Below are 11,911 nucleotides of genomic sequence, written 5' to 3'. Positions count from 1 at the left end.
CGCGATCCCGCTGATTCCGGGACCGCGCCCCCGCGCAGAGTCCGGGGCTGAGGGGTGTTGATTGACGGCGAGGGTGGGGGCGCGCAGGGGGGCGCCGGGGTTGGAGGGAATGCCCTGGCTCTCGACTCTGGCTCTGGTCACTCGCAGGAGGAGAGTTGGTGTCTTGGGACTCTTGGCCAGATGGGTGGCAACTTTGGAGAAGTGGCAGTGTGGGATTGCGCGAAGTGTAGTATGGAACTTCGCAGTTACCACAGAGCGGGAAACTGTTTCCCCCCAAAGTGTTTAAAATTAAGTTTTAGGCAGCTATCTTTTTGAGGGGGGAATGGATTGGGAGGATGGGAATGGCATGGTTAAAGAAGCCCTTAGGATATTGCTGAGGACTCAGAGATACAATTACTTGAAGCTTTTATGTTTAAATAACCTAAATCTTATCTTTCCTCTTTTTTCTAAGTACCAGTCATTATTTTCTTCGGAAACTTTTTTTCTTTTGACTCTTCTTCTGTACCTTTCTTAAAGAGCTTGCTAAGCAATACCTGTGACCGTTTCTTGAACTGTTAACTGTAAAAGACCGTTTTGTGAATGGTCGTTTTGCTTGTCCTTTTTGGATGTGTTATTGTGCTAAACTGACGTTTAAATAATCTCCTTGAATATGAGTTCCCATATTTATTTCTAGGTGGATTGCCTCATTATTGGCAGTGCAGAATCTTCTTGTCTCTTTGTATCTGGGGATTTTAATTTTGGGGAGGAAGAGAGTGAATATGAACAAGAGAAAAATAAAATGGCATATAATACTTTGTGTTTTTCTGAATACACTAGAGTTTATCACCCCAAAACAGTTTTGTAAGCTATAGGAGCTATGTCCATTGATCAGAAGGGTTTGAAGGCTTGTTTTGTAATTGCTATCAGAGTAATTATTACAGTCTTTAGAATATGATGACTTTTAGAATAAAATTTGCTTAATATTTTTAGACCAGTGATGTGGTCCAGTCGACTTGCTGTAAACAAAATTTTTGAATAGCTACTAATAAGGAAACAAACTTAGAAAGGTTAAAGCGACTTGCCTAAGACATTACAGTTAAGAGGGAAAGGACCAGGTTTTGTGTAAGTGTGAGAGCACATGAGAGTGATGTACTTGCCAAAGATTAGTTCTTTGGGGAGGGCGGCTGCTGCTGCTGCTGCTCCTGCTAAGTCGCTTCAGTCGTGTCCTACTCTGTGCGACCCCATAGACGACAGCCCACCAGGCTCCCCCATCCCTGGGATTCTCCAGGCAAGAACACTGGAGTGGGTTGCCATTTCCTTCTCAAGGGGACGGCAGAGTGTGTTTTAATAAATGGAAGCTATTTGAGGTAGTTGAGTCAGATCAGTTTCAGTAGGTGAAAAAGATACTTAATGAAATGGTCAAAAAGCGAGGATGTGACAAAAGACAAAGTTTCTTGTGAAGCTAAGAAGATTTTGCATAGTTTCAGAAGTGTCTTCATCAGTGGTATGTGTTAATAGATGAAGAAACTCTTCTGAATGCTTATTTGTTTGTAGGGATTTTCAGTTTTCTTAGGCCTTGGTGGCAAAGTAAAACTTTTCAGACTCTTGAATAAACATGAAGTTGGTTATAGAACTTAGTCCTGACTACAGATACTGGCATTTGCTTCTGTACTTGTGGTTTATAAATAATGTATTTTGGTTAGTGCTTAGGCATTCCGCTGTGTCCATATTAGCCTTTTTTTTTAATGTTCTTTAAAGCATAAACCTTTTTCATATTGTAGTGCAGCAGAAAGGGGTAATATGTGTAAGGCATACTGGAATAAATGGTCAAGGCTGCTCACAACTTGTAGCTTTTGGGTCATAAAGCATGAGGACTCTGGCACCCTTGTAACTTTCTCATACTTAAGGTGCACTGGTTGAAAAACTGCTTTTAAAGTATTTATTTGCATATACGGTGGGGGCTCATTTAGGCTGCCTTAATCTTACCCTTCTCTGGGCTTTACCTCTCCCTCATCCATTTTTATTTTCTTGGTTACTTATGTGCAAGGAGTAGTATATGCTGAACATAGTGTTGGACCCTGAGAATTAAAAAGTGAATAATAGTTGCTGTCTTCTTGTTTCTGTAGTCTTAGTAGGTGTACAGAGGCTGTGGGAGAACAGGAGAGAATGATTAGAATTTGTAGAAGGTGTGGGAGCAGTTTACAGAAAATAACATGGAATTAGGTTTGTCAAACTGGGGAGACGGGTCATTTCAAACGTAAGGAACTCTGGGTGCATTGAGATGCCAAAGGTTGGGGTAAGGCCAGTGGTGACATGTTACTGAAAAGGAGAGTGACTGGAGATGAGCCTGCAAAGGTATATCCATCCTCGATTTTGAAGAACCATGCTTATTAAGCTAAAAGTGAGGTTTATATCTTTATCCTATAGCAAAGGAAAGAGCAAAATATTTTTCAGAGGGGAGCAATGTGATTTAGAGATCATTTAGGCATCAATGTGGACAACTAAGTGGAGGCCCTACATGTAAGAAAGTCACATTTGAGATAGTGGAAGTTAGTGAATCTGAATCTGTTTTAAACTTGGATATATAGGGTATTTTGTTTCTGTGATCCCTTTTGTAGTGGGCTTGAGGACTCAGTTCAGTTGCTCTGTATTACAGGGTAATTGAAAATGTTTTGAAAAGTAAGAGCAATCAAAACAATGAAACCCGTATAGTGGTACTGTAGGCAGGCATTCAGGCTTTCAGAACTTGTCTTCTCAGTTAGGCTGAGGCAGATTGTAGTAGTTAAGCTGGAAAAATCAACCCTTTGCTCACCAGAAGTGAGAGCCACCAAGCTTAAAGATTATGGCTATCCTGATGGTCTGTGAGGATATGGACTGTAAGCATTTTGTGAAATTGGGTGGAGGACAGAATTTTCCCTTCTGTATGGTGGTGGTGGTTTAGTTTCTAAGTTGTGTCTGACTCTTGAGACCCCCATGGACTGGGGTTCCTGCCAGGTTCCTCTGTCCATGGGATTTTCCCAAGCAAGAATACCTGAGTAGGTTGGCATTCATTTCTCCAAGGAATCTTCCCAACCCAGGGTTTGAACCCAAGTCTCCTGCATTGGCAGGTGGATTCTGAGCCACCAGGGAAGCCCAGAGCAAGATATAGGATCCTAAAAGTCACCATGATAGGCAGAATTGTGCAGTAAAAACTATAGGCCTTTTGGGAAAAATGGTACTGGAACACAACAGTCGAAACATTGTCAGTGACTTTATTTTTTTAAAAAGGAACCTGATAAAAATGGTAGCATAGTTTTAATCCTAAATGATTAAGGAATACATAAATACCACAGGTGCTGGAGAAGACTCTTCAGAGTCCTTTGGACAGCAAGGAGATCAAACCAGTCAGTCCTAAAGGAAATCAACTCTGAATATAGGTTGGAAGGACTGATGCTGAAGCTGAAGCTCCAGTGTGAAGCTGATATGAAGAGCTGACTCATTGTGAAAAGACCCTGATGCTGGGAAAGATTGAGGGCAGGAGGAGAAGGGGACAACAGAGGAGATGGTTGGATGTCATCACCGACTTGATGGACAAGAGTTTGACCAAACTCCTGGAGATAATGAAGGACAGGGAAGCCTGGGGTGCTGCAGTCCATGGGGTTGCAAAGAGCTGGACACAGCAGCTGAACAAATACCATGATAAATGTGTCACTTTACCTTGAAAAAGACCTGGTTTGCTTGTGGAAATGGGCATGAGAAGGGTTGCTGCTTGTGCGTTATAATAAAGTGATGGAAAGAGGGTTACCTGAAATCAAATGGAATGTTATAATAATACCAAATGTGGATGGGTGTGGCTCAGCATATGTGTACACACAGACTGAATTGATGGAGCTGATAGGTGTTTTCAGGTGTGTGTATTTTGTAAATTTCTATGTAGCTCCGTTCAGCCAGGGGCAGGTTTCTACCTTTTTCAAGTGTTTTTCTCAGACATCGTATGTAAGCAAATGGGAATTTTGTGTTATGCTTAAATTTTCTGATATATCAGTCACGTTGGAACAGATTATTTTCAGAATAAAAGATATAGCGGAACTAATTACACTTCAACATAGTATTTTAAAGTAGTGCTAAAACTCACTTTCAAAAATACCTGAAACATGCTATTTTAGACTTGCTGCTGTAATCGGGATGGTTGGAAAGTGTCACCGACTCAGTGGACATGAATTTAGGAGATAGTAGAGAATGGAGGAGCCTGGTGTACTTCAGTTTATGGGGTCGAAAAGAGTCAAGACAGCGACTGAGCAACAACAACAGTAGTAGGGCTTATGCTTTTTTATTTCAAGTGGGCTTATAATGGTGCAGAGAGGAAAACAAATGAACCAATAAGGTGCTCATCAGGTTACATGAGGAATACACAAAGTATTTGGGGGATGCTAAAGAAGGAGCAGAGGCTTCCCTGGTGGCTCAGTTGGTAAAGAATCTGCCTGAAATGCAGGAGACCTGGGTGCAATCCCTGGGTTGGGAAGATTCCCTTGGAGAAGGGAATGGCTACCCACTCTAGTATTCTTACATGGAGAATTTCATGGACAGAGGAACCTGGCGAGCCGCAGTCCATGGGGTCACAAGAGTTAGACATGACTTAGCAACTAAATCACCACCACCAAGGAAGGAGCATCTAAATGTGCTTTGGAAACAGGGGATTCATCTCAGAGGTCTTTGGGCTGAATTTTGAAAGTTGACTAGAGGTTTGTTAGACTGAGTGGGGCATTTCAGTGGGAAGAAAGAGCATGTGCAAAGACAAGTTACATACAACTTGGACTGTGAAACAGGTTGCAAAGATGTAAGGGGCAGGTGGAGTTGCCAGAAATAGTCTGTGAATGGTCTTAGGCTCTTTCTTAAAGTGTTGGGATGTAAGTTTGTATATAATAGGGATTCATTGAGAGTTTAGGTGGATGGGGTGGGGAAATTGTGTGTGTGACATACTTTTTCAGGAGGCATAGTAAAAATGTGAAGGCTTGATAAAGAGGGTCAAGAAACTGGGGTCAGAAAGTCCTTAGTACTTCACTTAAGTCCTTGTAAGAGAAATACTCTAGAATTGTTAAAGCCTTCATGATTTATATGGTCAGCATTTTGTGAATGATTTTCTGTCTTAGTTTTCAGGGGGAAAAAGGACTAGAGGGTCAAAATTGATTTCTAGTATATTAGAACTTCCCACAATGATTGTATGTATGACTTAGCAGCTAGAATAAATGTTGAATGTCTCAAAAGGCCAAAATTGCAATGAGATATGGTGTGGTCACTCACGTAGAGCCTGACATCCTGGAGTCTGAAATCAAGTGGGCCTTAGGAAGTGTTACTACAAACAATGCTAGTGGAGGTGATGGAATTCCAGCTGAGCTATTTCAAATCCTAAAAGATGATGCTGTGAAAGTGCTGCACTCAATAAGCCAGCTAATTTGGAAAACTCAGCAGTGCTCACAGGCCTGGAACAGGTCAGTTTTCATTCCAATCCCAAAGAAGGACAGTGCCAAAGAATGTTCAGAGTACTGTACAATTGAGCTCATTTCACAATGCTAGTAAGATGCTGCTCTATATCCTTCAAGCAGGAACTTCCAGATGGACAAGCTGGATTTAGAAAAGGCAGAGGAACTAGATATCAAGTTGCTGACATTTGTTGGATCATAGGGAAAGGAAGGGAATTCCAGAAAAACATTTACTTCTTCTTCATTGACTATGCTGAAGCTTTTGACTGTGTGAATCACAGCAACTGTGGAAAATTCTGAGAGAGATGGGAATACTAGACCCCCTTACCTGCCTCGTGAGAGATCTGTATGCAGGTCAAGAAGCAACAAAACCTTACATGGAACAACTGACTGGTTCCAGATTGGGAAAGGAGTATTGTCACCCTACTTATTGAACTTATGTGCAGAGTACATCATGCAAAATGCCATGCTGGATGAATCCCAAGCTGGAATCAAGATTACAGGGAGAAATATCAACAACCTCAGATACACGGATGATACCACTCTAATGGCAGAAAGTGAAGAGGGCTATAGAGCCTCTTGATGAGGGTAAGAAGAGAGTTAAAAAGCAGGCTAAACACTCAGCATTCAATAAACAAAGATCTTGGCATCTGGTCCCATCACTTCATGGCAAGTAGAAGGGAAAAAAGTGGAAGCAGTGACAGGTTTTATTTTCTTGGGCTCCAGAATCACTGTGGATGGTAACTGCAGCCATGAAATTAAAAGACACTTGCTCCTTGGAAGGAAAACTATGACAAACTTAGACAGCGTTTTAAAAACAAAAATATGTTGCCAACTAAAGTCCATATAGTTAAAGCTATGGTTTTCGCAGTAGCCATGTATGAATGTGAGAGTTGGACCATAAAGAAGGCTGAGTGCTGAAGAATTGATGCCTTCGAATTATGGTGCTGGAGAGTCCTTTGGACCACAGGCAGTTCAAACCAGTCAGTCCTAAAGGAAATGAACCCTGATGCTGAAGCTGAAGCTCTGTCTTCAGCTAGAGCTTTGGCCTCCTGATTCAAAGAGCCGACTCATTGGAATAGAGCCTGATGCTGGGAGAGACTGAAGGCAAAAAGAGAAGAGGGCAGCAGAAGAAGAGAGAGATAGAGAGCATCACTGAGTCAGTGGACATGAATTTGAGCAAACTCCAGGAAATAGGGAAGGATAGGGAAGCCTGGCGTGCTGCAGTCCATGGGGTCACAAAGAGTTGGTTGCGACTTAGTGAATGAAAGACAACTAAAGGGGGTAGCTATAATAATGTGATCGTAAGAGAAGGAAGAGCAATTAGATGATTGAAAATCTGGCAAAAGATAAGAAATGAAAAGTTTTCTGTTGGCAGCCATCATTGTTGGATTGGTTGTTGCTTGTCTCATGCTAAGAGAAAAGATTTAGATTTAATACCGGTGGTTGGCTCGCCTTACCTTTTTGATCTCAGTGATGTTTCACCACACAAATTTTGACTCAACTCTCTTCGTATTAGTTGGCATTCAGCTTTGTTGATTAGATCATAAATCATGATTGTCTTAATATATTCTTTTGCTCTGTACTTCATATTTGACTTAAAATATAGAAATTAAGATTTCTACACTAAGAAGTATTTGTATTTTAAATTGAAATTTGTGGATGACCTGTATTTAGTGTACCTTTGTAGTTATATTTTGAGTTGATTTATTGAATTGAATTTGCTAGTATTTGACCATTTTTGACCTTCAAAATTGGTAGTTTTTCCTGTGGTGTTGCAGTACACTCACTTCTCTCTGTATTTTATATTCAATCATGTTATTAGGCACAGGCCCATGGTTAGAATTGCATTTTATCAGCAGTCTGTCGTGGTGGTTGGTGGTTTAGTTGCTAAGTTGTGTCTGACTCTTGAGACCCCATGTATTGTAGCCTGCCAGGCTCCTCTGTCCATGGAATTCTCCAGGCAAGAATGCTGAAGTGGGTTGCCATTTCCTTGTCCAGGGGATCTTCCCAACCCGGGGATCAAACCTACACCTCCAGCATTGCAGGCAGATTCTTTACTGCTGAGCCACCAGGGAATCACCCTTAATAGCAGTCCAGTAAACTCTTACAGGCGGTTGGTTATTGACTGGGCACTGCAGATACAGATGGGTATGCCAGTCTTCTCCTTTGAGAAATTAGACTACTACGTCTGCTGTTTGACTCTCTATTTGGAGGATTATTTTATCATAATTTAAAAATCTTTTTTGCAGACGTTTTACTGGTGGTTTTAGTTAAACCGATATGAATTGAAAGTGAGAATTGTTAGTTGGTCAGTCGTGTCTGACTCTTTGCAACCCAATGGACTGTAGCCTGCCGAACTTCTCTATCCATGGAATTTTCCAGGCAGAATACTGATGTGGATTTCCATTCCCTCCTTAAGTTCATTTGTATTCTCTGTGAGACAGGGATTTAAGGAATTGAGATTTGGGGATGCAGGAGAAGGTAGCTACTGAAACCTTAAATTTTTAGAAATACCACTGCAGTGTTATTTGCCTTTTCATTCTCATTCTCTTATGAGTATACTGTGCAGTTTTTCATAGACTGACAAATGTGTGTGATATCTGATAAATGGAACTCAGAGTAGACAGGCTGTCTTCCATCATATTAGACCTTAAAGATTTGCAAAAATGTGAGACAGTGTCACTCTTATTGCAAAATTTTGCTTTGTTTTTGAAAGTAGTTGCTTTTCATTAAAATGCTGTGGTTAACATGTGCTAGGTTTATTATATTTTGTGAGTTAATACATGCCGGAGTCCAGCTCCAGCAGCCAGGGAATCAGCCTGAAGAGATGAGTGGTGTTGATGGAAAGTGATGCAGTCTCTGACTCAAGGTGCAGGACTGCCTGCATGTTTATTTCAAGCTTCAGGTTTTCTTTTATACTTTGACAAAGCATTAGGTCAGAGGTTTGACATTTTCAGTTCCCCCTCACCCAGATTCTTGTCTCATTGTTGCCTTTCAAACAGAGTTCCTGCTTCAGCCATGAGAATTGTGTTTACCTGTGATTACATTGTAACTTATGCTTATGTCTGGGTTGCATACCACATTCCTCAGTTTATTTCTTATCTTTCTAAATCCTGCTTGCCCCTAGTATCTTAAGCTCACTATCTCCTAAAAGGCTTCTAGCTATTAATATCTCTAAAATTCCTAACTATAGTAAAATATGCTAACACTATAACGTTTCTTAAACTTTTAGCTTCTAACTATTCTGAATTATTCCTAAACCCTAAACTCAGCAAATTTCCGTTGCCATAAACATTCCCCTCACAAACAGGTCTCAGATAACAATTCTTCCCATGGCCTCGAGCTACGGCCTATGTGCTCATCCTGGGACATTCTTTGTAAAGATCCTTGAACAAATGTCAACGGTTACTTTATGGATTATTTTCTGGGCACAACTGCAGAAGGCTTTGTGCTTTCTCATGCTTCTCTCAAGAACAATAAGCACCGTAACATTTTTCCTTTCCGAAGAAAGGAAAAAACAAGTCAGAATCACAAGACCTAACTCCTACATCCCGAGACCGTGCCTGTGGGACGAGGAGAGGGGGTTGGGGCCGTGCCTCCATTTTGTCAGTAATGCCTAATGCGCCTCCTGACAAATACACTTTTAAATTCCTTAGTTCTTATTTCTAATACAGTAAATATTGATAGATAGAACTCACATACAAAAGGTCTTTGAGGGGTCTGGTGGAGCGTGGGGGGCATGTGAAGACCATGAGGCAACTGGGAGCGGCTGGTTCCCCGGCAGTGCGCGCCTCGGCTGGGCCGGGAGCCGTGCCAGTCGATGCCCCCAGCGGAGCGGGGTCCACCTCCCTCCCAGAAATCAGCTGACCGGAGCATGACCAGAGGGCATACCGGATCCACCAGAGGCGCTGCCGCCTGCACTCCCAGGCCGCGGGTGAAAAAGAAAACACAGCCTCGCTTGGCCCGGAGCGAAGTGGTGGCCCCGAGTGAAGAGGTGGTCCCGAGCGAAGAGGTGGCCCAGAGCGAAGAGGTGGCCCAGAGTGAAGAGGTGGCCTGGAGCGAGGAAATGGCTGCAGCCGGGCTCAGTATGACCGTCACCTGCAGCAATGAGAAGCACAGTCTTCAAGTTACCCCACAAGAAGGCAATAGTGAGCCAGTTGTCCAAGATCTGGCCCAGGTTGTTGAAGAGGCTACAGGAGTTCCACTGCCTTTTCAGAAACTCATATTTAAGGGAAAATCTTGAAGGAAATGGAGATGCCATTGTCAGCACTTGGAATACAAAGTGGTTGCCGGGTTATGTTAATTGGGAAAAAGAACAGTCCAGAGGAAGAAGCTGAACTAAAGAAGCTGAAAAATTTGGAGAAATCTGTGGAGAAGATAGCTGACCAGCTGGAAGAACTGAATAAAGACCTTGCTGGAATCCAGCAGGGTTTTCTGGCCAAGGATTTGCAAACTGAAGCTCTCTGCAAACTCGATAGGAGAGTAAAAGCCACGATCGAGCAGTTTATGAAGATCTTGGAGGAGATTGACACACTAATTCTGCCAGAAAATTTCAGAGACAGTAGAATGAAAAGGAAGGGTTTGGTGAAAAGGATTCAGGCCTTCCTAGCTGAGTGTGACACAGTGGAGCGGAGCATCTGCCAGGAGACAGCGACTGTAGTCCACAGACTTGGCCCTCGCTGACTGAGGTGAGGCGGAGAAGGCCGTGCTGCGCTGAAGAGCAGCCCCACCAGCTCTGCCGTCTCTGGGACAGAAGTTACCTGCCTTCCCCAGGGCTGCTGGGGGCAATTGGCCCATTGCCTTTTCCTTCTCTTACAACCCGCTGTCAGTGAACAAGTGTTGTTCGTACAATCTTGAGCCTCCTGTCAGCTTCTCGTTCTGTCTCTGTGGATCTGTGCTGTCCAGCAGCCCACCTTGTCTGGAGAGTGCCTCCATGACCAGGTCTTCCCAGCTGTGGACCTTTGGATGCTTTCTTTGGGCTGGTGAGAGCTCTTATGTATCCTAAGGTAGTTCTCAGTTTATCGGCCTCAGACCCATGAGGCCTTTTTGTGCTTATGATCCCATAAACCTGTCTGTGTAAACCAGAATCACCAGGAGCCCGTGTCTGGTGAAGAAAGTCTGGAATGGGTCAGAACAGGTAGCCCGAGTGTCTCTCATATGGCCTGATTCTGAAACGGCTGGTTGTGGGTTCATGACCCTATCCTCAGCTCCCAGTGACCCTGATCAGCCATAGGTCATGAGGTCTCTGGTTCATTCCTGGAGTGGGGCTTGTGGTTGATATATGGACTGCCTTGCTCCCAAGCACATCTCTAGAAGGTTAGAACCCAGAGTTGACCAAGTCTCTGCTTGCAACCAGGTCAGACCCTGGCTTACGAGGGGCAGTGAGGGGCCAGAGTGAATGCAGCAGGCAGGTAGTGAGGGCAGCCATAAACCTCTCAGGAGTTCCTTCAGAGGCGTTGTTACGAGCCATCCCCTTCTGAGATCTACATTTTCTTCAAGTTACTTTGAGGTGGTTTCTGTCTGTTTTGTGGTCCTTTCCCCCTTCATTTGTTATTTAAAAAATAAAGCAGTTTATATACACACCAGCAAGCAGAAAAAAAAAAAGGTCTTTGAGGTACCTGAGTATAAGGATCCTGAGATGATAGCATTTGAGATCTGCTGTCTTAAGTATTAGGCAGAGTTTGGGAGTAGAGAGTATGAGTGAAGAGTAGATTGTGAAGATGATATATCTGAGAAGGCACCTCAAGGACTCATGGTCTTAGCAACATCATATTTGAAGAGTGAACCCAGAAGATCTTGGTTTCATCAGTGACAGAATTCTAAAGCTGTATGAGGCATTGGTGTACAGCTTGCAACTAGATTGTCCCAGGTTCAAATCCTAGCTCTACTATTAGGTTGGTGCAAACATAAGGCGGTTTCAGACTGTGAATCATTATAACTAGGCTGAAACACAAATCTTTATTAATCAAAATAGGAACCATTACAATCCACACATTTTTGCCAATAAGAAAAAGGTTTTGTTTATTCCTGTAGCATAAAAATCCATGCTTTGGGTTTTGAAAAACTCTTGGAAGTTTTTCCACCTGCTGGTTGTGGAAGTGTTTTCCCGAGAAAAAGTTGAGATGCCTGAAGAAGTGGTAGATGATTTACGAGGACAGGTGAATATGGCAGATGAGGCAAACCTTTGTAGCTCAATTAATTCTTCAGCTTTTGGAGCATTGGCTGTGTGATATGCGGTCAGGCCTTGTCATGGAGAATTGGGCTCTCTCTGTTGACCAGTTCTGGCTGCAGGCCTTGCAGTTTTTGGTGCATCTCATTGATCTGTTGAGCATACTTCTCAGATGTAATGCTTTTGCCCTGATTCAGAAAGCTGTAGTGGATTAGATTTGCAGGAGACCACTAAGTTTGGCTTTGGGAGAAGCTTTGGAGCTTTTTGGTTCAACCACTGTCGCCAGTTGTTGTATAAAATC

At 42.9% G+C, this 11,911-nt stretch overlaps 1 pseudogene; it reads left to right on the top strand.

The window, feature by feature from the left end:
- The first annotated feature begins 3,143 nt into the window (after positions 1-3,143).
- Positions 3,144-11,448, top strand: LOC128050343 (BAG family molecular chaperone regulator 1-like; annotated as a pseudogene).
- Positions 11,449-11,911: the final 463 nt, after the last annotated feature.

This window comes from Budorcas taxicolor, chromosome 7 (assembly GCF_023091745.1).
Source record: "Budorcas taxicolor isolate Tak-1 chromosome 7, Takin1.1, whole genome shotgun sequence".
Classification (NCBI taxonomy): domain Eukaryota; kingdom Metazoa; phylum Chordata; class Mammalia; order Artiodactyla; family Bovidae; genus Budorcas; species Budorcas taxicolor.
The sequence above is the reverse complement of the archived record's forward strand: the minus strand, read 5'-3'. Positions and strand labels throughout refer to the sequence as shown.